Genomic DNA, 7,500 nt, shown 5'->3' on the forward strand with positions numbered 1-7,500 from the left:
AAAGTGGTAAGAAACGTTTCCATTTCGGAAGTGTACTCTCTGTTAAGGATTACAATAGTAAGAACTAGAGATGCACCGGATCCTGATTTTTAGGATCCTGCCGGATACCGGATACACTGCTTAAGATCCTGCCGGATCCAGAACCGGATACCGGATCCTACGAAAGGGTTGAAACACATACCCTACTCGCACACGTGGGCCATTTATCACGCTGGCTCAAACTATTTTGACTGAAAAGCCTCGGCTAACGGATTCTGGATCCTGGAACCGGATCCGGTGCATCTCTAGTAAGAACAGAGGTGCCTTTTACTTAATTGTTACTAATGGGATAGATAGTCTGTTTTGTTACTGAAAAACACTGAAAACCTAACAAGGACCCACCACAAACTTAGACACTGATACAACCAGTGCACAGTTGGCTGATTATCAGACAAGTACACGGATCTACTGTTTACTCAGATAAGTTACTTGTGTGGGAAGGAAACAGTGTGTCTTTTTTTCTTTTACTTTTACTTTTGACACCTCTGGAAACACATTTGAATTTTTTTGAATGTAAAAAAAAATGCTCATGACGTATGGAAGTAGCCTGATTTGATCCCACGTGGGAAACTCCTTTTTTCTTTGTGACCCAACACTTCACAGTACACACTGCACACTGCACACAAAGAAATAGCATTTTTTTGTGCAAGGGGGCATGATCCAAATGGTACCCCAAGGGAGCAGTGTGGCAAGACAGTGCCATGCTCAGGCTACTGCAGTCATGGAGGAGGATGGGGGAGAGTTATAAGTAGGTTATAAGCCCGCCGCCGCATCCCAATTCAAATGCAACACACCAAAACAAACAATGCCATCCAGCGTGGCCTCATACCCCAGTCTTGATTTGTCAATGCCATTTGACCAGGCAGCAATGTTGCAATTAGGGTTGTAAATCACAGCCTCCATGACGATACGATACTGTATCGATTTCTTAAAGCAGGGATTCGATTATTTTCAATACTTGAAAATTCCCCACGATACGATACGATTTGATTTTTTCCTGAAAAAAATCTACTTCTGTTATGTTATGGAGCAAGGGCTTTGGACACGGGCCAGCGATTTGATTATTTTCGATACTTAAGAATGCCCCACGATACGATACGATTTGATTAAATCGTCGGCCGTAGGATCGATGCATTGATACATTTTGATTATTATTTCCACCCCTAGTTGCAATGTTGCCAAGGGCATAACCTTTTAGGCCAAGAGATGAGAGGGTTTTATTCATGTGGTGGAGCCCAAAAGGTTAGGAGTGTCTGGATGAATATTGTAAATTTGGGTTTGTAAGTCATGCATTTTATAATTCCTAACAATTCAACATCCATCTTGAGTTAAACAATAGGCATGTCTCCAAAGGCATGTATTTTCTCAAAAACTCCCTGCACTTGATTGGAGGGAACACTTGTTTGACATTTTTAATGAGCTGCTATCTTTAACTGCTCACAGATTCGAAAATACAGTTAAAATGACAGAATCAATGTTGACGTGCAAGTCTTTGCGAGTGGCCAATGTGAAACAACTGTCTGAAACAACTGTCGCGTTTCATTTATTTTTTCCATTTTTCCACTACGTTTAAAGTTTGATTACATCACATCTCTGAAAATCCTGCAATCCTGATTGGTTCTTCTCCATTTTGGTTTGGAAGAAGGGTGAATCTGAAGGTCCTCCAGACATGGGAATGCACTAGGGTCTGGCAAGTGTCAGGCTACTATATACTACAGTGAGATTGGAATTTTAAAAAAATATTGTTTTAGGGCTTTTTTGCCTTTATTTGATAGGACAGTTGAAAAAGGTGACAGGACGCGAGTGGGAGAATCAAACCCAGGTCGCCGGCATAGTAACCCAGTGCTCTATACCGTTGAGATTGGGCCATGAGATTCCAATTGAGTTGAAGTGCATACCGGTAGGCAGACTTTATCTAGAAGGTTGTCTCTAGTACCATATGCAATATGACCAATCTCATTTCATCTCCAGCGAGGAAGCCCTTTCATGTGTCAGGCCAGGCCATGTTCATTTGGCAAATAGACAGTACTGAGCATGCAGGAACCATATTAGTCGAGAAAGCCACTCTCTCTCTCTCTCTATCTCTCTGTCTCTTTCTCTGTCTCTCTCAATCTCCCTTTCCCTCCGACGGCCCAAGCTCCCCTCTCGTCTATAAGTGTTGTATGTTCAAACACCAAAGTCCTCGGCTTTCAACGTTATTAATTTCGCCCGCTCCCCACTTTTGCCGCTAGCACTCGGGGTGTCATCATCTCCGACCTTTTTGCTTCAGGCCCTTGAAGAGCACCCGCCCGTCGGTAGGTCGGTGTGTTTTTTGAGGCAGGCAGGCAGGCAGGCTGGTGGTAGTGGTGTGTGTGTTTTTTTCTTCTTTTTTTTCGGCAGTGGCGGTGGTATTTTTCGGTGGCCTTTGTCAATGAGTGAACGCCTGAAGTGGGTGTGAGTGAGCCGCATCACCGTAGCTGGGCTGGAGTGGGTGCTTATGGCTTACTGGCCTGGATAAGATGGCTTGGCCCTATCGCTCACACACACACACAGACACGCACACAGGCACACACACAGGCGCGCGCGCGCACACACACACACACACACACACACACACACACACACACACACACACACACACACACACACACACACACACACACACACACACACACACACACACACACACACAGGGAAACAGGGGGGTATAGATAACACACACACAGGGGGCCCAGGGAGAGAGGGGGCCTAAAATTGGGTCCTCATTACATTGTTTGTATCATTTTTTTGGGGGGGGGGGTTGCTTTCAGGTGACTTTGTCCCGAAAAGTTCTTGGTGGCCTTGCGCACACACACACACACACACACACACACACACACACACACACACACACACACACACACACACACACACACACACACACACACACACACATATACACACACACCTACACATACACACACACGCACGCACGCACACACACACACACACACACACACACACACACACACACACACACACACACACACACACACACACACCAAGTGTATGAGGTGATGGTAAGGAAAGGGTTATGTGCCCTACACACAATTCCGCACACGCACGCTCACATGCACATTCGCATTCAGGACCAGATTAACACACATGCTAGACATGGCTGCAGCATATGGGCCCCCACCTGCCAGGGGGCCAATGATTGGCCAAAAGCGAAAAATTGCAGCATTGTGGCCAGATGCAATATTGAAAAAAAAAACATCTGTTGTGTTGAGCACAGTTAGTAGGCATGTTATCTTTAATTCCTAGCTTGTGATTACTGTATGACACAGTCCATGGAAGTTTGCCTTCTGGGGGCCCCACAGATGCAATAGCCTACCTGTTGCCTAGGGGCCCCAGACCATCTTGATTAGAGACAGACTGATCGATCGGCCAGCCGATTTGATCGGCCAATTTTCTCATTTGGTTGCGCATATTTTAAGGTCGAGGTGACGTGCTTAAAATTAATGAAAAATGAACGAAATAACAGTCGAGTGGCTCCCTCAGCTGTGATCCAGTCCCCATCATTCACTTCAGGGAGCCGTTCGAATGTCACACCTCTATCAAGCACATCTGCGGGCAGCTACTTGGAACCTCAATGCTGGTGATAATAACCAGTGTGAAGTTTAGCTCTAAAATACAATAGTAAATTAAAATCTAAGCGAAATTTTAACAAAAAAGGATGTAAATCTGACATGTGACTGACTTTCACCCCATGTCTATTTGTTTTCAACGGCAACAGAGTTTAAATGAAATTTTGCTAGTGTTGTGACCACGAGTACCTTTTACTGACCTAAGGACCTTCCCTGAAATTGAGATTTTATCTATTAAATCGTCATTGCAACTTTCTGGAGTTGTTGGGAGACTTTTGAAAATATGTACTTGAATCTGTGATTAAGTCAAACCCAATATTGTAAGTTGTTACAGCTCGAATTAAGAGGAAAAACAAACTTTAAAGTCTGGCTTAAGATGCTGTAAAATCGCTCAGCTAGCATGCTAACGTTGTTTGCGAAATCACAAACGTATTATTATTATTTTATTTTGAAGCTTAAAGTTAAAATAAAATGCTTGTGCTTGACGTTGGCTGACACACCCCTTTGCAGACTCTAGAGACTGTTCACATCACGTTTGGTGCCCATAAGCAACATTACGTTGGCAATTGGCATATACGTCTCTATTATGGCCAACTAACATAAAAGAGTACGCACAAATAACAAGTGAACGTTTTAGAACATTGTCACACCATGTAGCTTACATTTGTTTTCACGATGTATATGTTTTATTTGATTTTGAATTTGAGAAAGAGCAAAAGCATGCTCTATGTCCGGTTTCCGCCACAGCATGCTGGGAGATGGAGTATTATCAGAGAGTTTTTCCTCTCTGGTATTATTGTTGTATTGTTGAAACATAGGGAAAGTTTAGGCATGGCAGTTCCACAGTGAAACTGTATGACATGTATTTTGCCGTTTTGAAGTAACTATCTGAAGTTGTAACATCATAGCACTCTGTTGAACATATTCAAATAAACTAATAGACTAACTGACTAGGCACAGTCATGTTTATATGATAGCCTACATAATATTTCTACTAGGCCTATCTATATACGTGAATATGTAGTGTATAAATAGAACATGTGTTACTTTTAATGAATAAAATATATATGTTATGGATAAATAAATAAAAAATGATATTGTTTATATACCGGTATATTTTTAGCATGCCAATTAAGGATAATATGATAGCATATCGGCCCCAAAAGTCGCCCCAAAAAATCGGCTGGTCACATTGGCCATCGGCTGGTCACATTGGCCATCGGCTGACTCTGACCTCTAAATATCGGCATCGGCCTTAGAAAAGCCCATATCGGTCGGTCTCTAATCTTGATCCAGTCCTGCTCACATGCACACACACACACACACACACACACACACACACACACACACACACACACACACACACACACACACACACACACACACACACACACACACACACACACACACACACACACACACACACACACACACACACACACAGAGATGAATGCACAGACAGACAGACACCCTTAATGTGTGTGTGTGACTTGTGTAAGCATGTGTACTTTATGTACATGCCTTTGCATGTGTATTATGCATTTGCACCTGGGTCTGTGCCTAATTGTGTGTGTGTCTAAGTGTGTGTGTGTGTGTGTGTGTGTGTGTGTGTGTGTGTGTGTGTGTGTGTGTGTGTGTGTGTGTGTGTGTGTGTGTGTGTGTGTGTGTGTGTGTGTGTGTGTGTGTGTGTGGTGGGGAGTGTATGAGTATGAATGCTTTAGGCTGAGAGGAGGAGGAGGAGGTGGACAAGCCTGGGAAAGCTCCTTGATTTGATTTTTTTTCCTTTTTTCTTCTTGTTGTTTTTCCTTCTTAGACACATGACGCACTCACTGGCCAATCGTGACGCCTGAGAGAGAGAGAGAGAGGGAGAGAGAGAGAGAGAGAAGGAGAGAGAAGGAGGGAGAGAGATAGAGAGAGAGAAGGAGGCAGAGAGATAGAGAGAGAGAGAGAGAGAAGGAGGCAGAGTGGGATATAGAGAGAGGGAGAGAGCGAAGGAGGGAGAGAGAGAGAGAGAGAGAAGGAGGGAGAGTGGGATACAGAGAGAGGGAGAGAGAGGGGGGGGAGAGGGGGGAGAAAGCTTTTAGGATAAGCCATCTTCTGAGTGTGTGTGTGTGTGTGTGTGTGTGTGTATGTGTGTGTGTGTGTGTGTGTGTGTGTGTGTGTGTGTGTGTGTGTGTGTGTGTGTGTGTGTGTGTGTGTGTGTGTGTGTGTGCATGTGTTTGATGCATAATTCACCATTGCTTCCCTGTGGTGCTCGCAATGCACCAGTCTGTGGAGGCATCATGGCATTGGGCGGTTATGTAATGTAATGTTACAATGATGAAAAATGATACAATTGCTGTGGCGTTTGTGGTGGTGTGGTAAGGCAGTGGGAAGCAGAGACAGAGGTGTCTGAACTGAAGACAATGGGGAGGAGGTGGAGGTCGGGGAGGTGGAGAGGAGAGGAGAGGAGAGGAGAGGAGAGGAAAGGAGAGGAGAGGAGAGGAGAGGAGAGGAAAGGAGAGGAAAGGAGAGGAGAGGAGAGGAGAGATCGAAACCATTATGTAGAACTTAAGGCAGTATGGGAGTTCCCAGGCTACCATTGGGATATATAAAATACTGAATTCAGAGATAAAATAGATTATTATAATGCAGTTCTCAACCAATGGGAATATTGTTTGGTTTATTTTTTGCATATTTTGGTGTACATTAATAATCCATTATTATTATTTTTTGCTAGACTTTTTCTTCCAACCTGCCGCGGCCCCCTTAGCACCCCTTTGCGGCCCCCCAGGGGTTCCCGGCCCCCACTTTGAAAACCACTGCCCTAGGCAAAGAGCCCCCCAGCTCAACCCACTATTGCCCGTGCAAACTACCAGTATGCCCTTGCTAGCACAGGTATCCATGATTACAAACATTCTCCCATTTCCTGGTGTCTTGTGTCTTTCTTAAAACAATTTTGTGGGGGGGAGGGCCATCCTCGAGAGAGATTTCCATAGCAGTAATATTGCACTTGTCAGTCACTGAATTTAAGGAGGCGCTGCCACCACACCATCAATTGAATACAAGCACATCAGCGGCCATCATAGCCATCCCAGTCACCAAGGGAGGGGGAGGGGCCCCCTTTTCAGCTGGGGGCCCCAAGGCAATTGCCTAGTGTGCTTGCCTGGTTGTGGCAGGCCTGACGGCAGGCCTTGGAATGAAGCGAAGGCGTTTATCATGATGCCGGCTGGCTGAATAGGGCGCCTTTCTTTTGTTAATGAGACCTTGGAGTGATCGAGCGCAACATTCCTCTAACTGCAGCCTACGGTGCTGTGTGCCGAGTGCCATTGTGTGTTACATTACATTACATTACATTACAATTAGCTGACACTTTTTTAAATCCAAAGTGACTTACAGTTTTTTTTTAAGCACAGGGTATTGGGTACAGTCCCTGGAGCAGTATGGGGTTAAGTCCTTTGCTCAAGGGCACCTCAGCCATGGAGTATGGTAGGGAGTGGGAGGGTGGGAGATTCGAACCTGCATCCCTCTGATCTGAAGCCCATCTCCTTACCCACAATGCCACGGCTGTGTGTCTGTGAGTGATTCCGTCTGCACGTGTTTGTTTATTGTCAAGGGATGGTGGAGAATATAAGTAGCCTAGTGAGGCGTGTGGAGTTACTCTGGGTGGATTCCGATATGCTGACTTCCGTCCTCCTTTGCTCACTTGCCTGCTTGTGACGTCACGATGATGTCACTGACGACAGAAAATGAATTCAATATATTGCAAAAGCACAATTCTAATGTTTTCTCATTTGCAATTGGGATGGTGAATGAAAAACAATCCCGCAAAAGTTGTTGTAGCTAGGCTGACAGCTGGGAAACGTTATTGTTTTCT

Source organism: Engraulis encrasicolus, chromosome 23 (genome assembly GCF_034702125.1).
Source record: "Engraulis encrasicolus isolate BLACKSEA-1 chromosome 23, IST_EnEncr_1.0, whole genome shotgun sequence".
NCBI classification, from domain to species: Eukaryota; Metazoa; Chordata; class Actinopteri; order Clupeiformes; family Engraulidae; genus Engraulis; species Engraulis encrasicolus.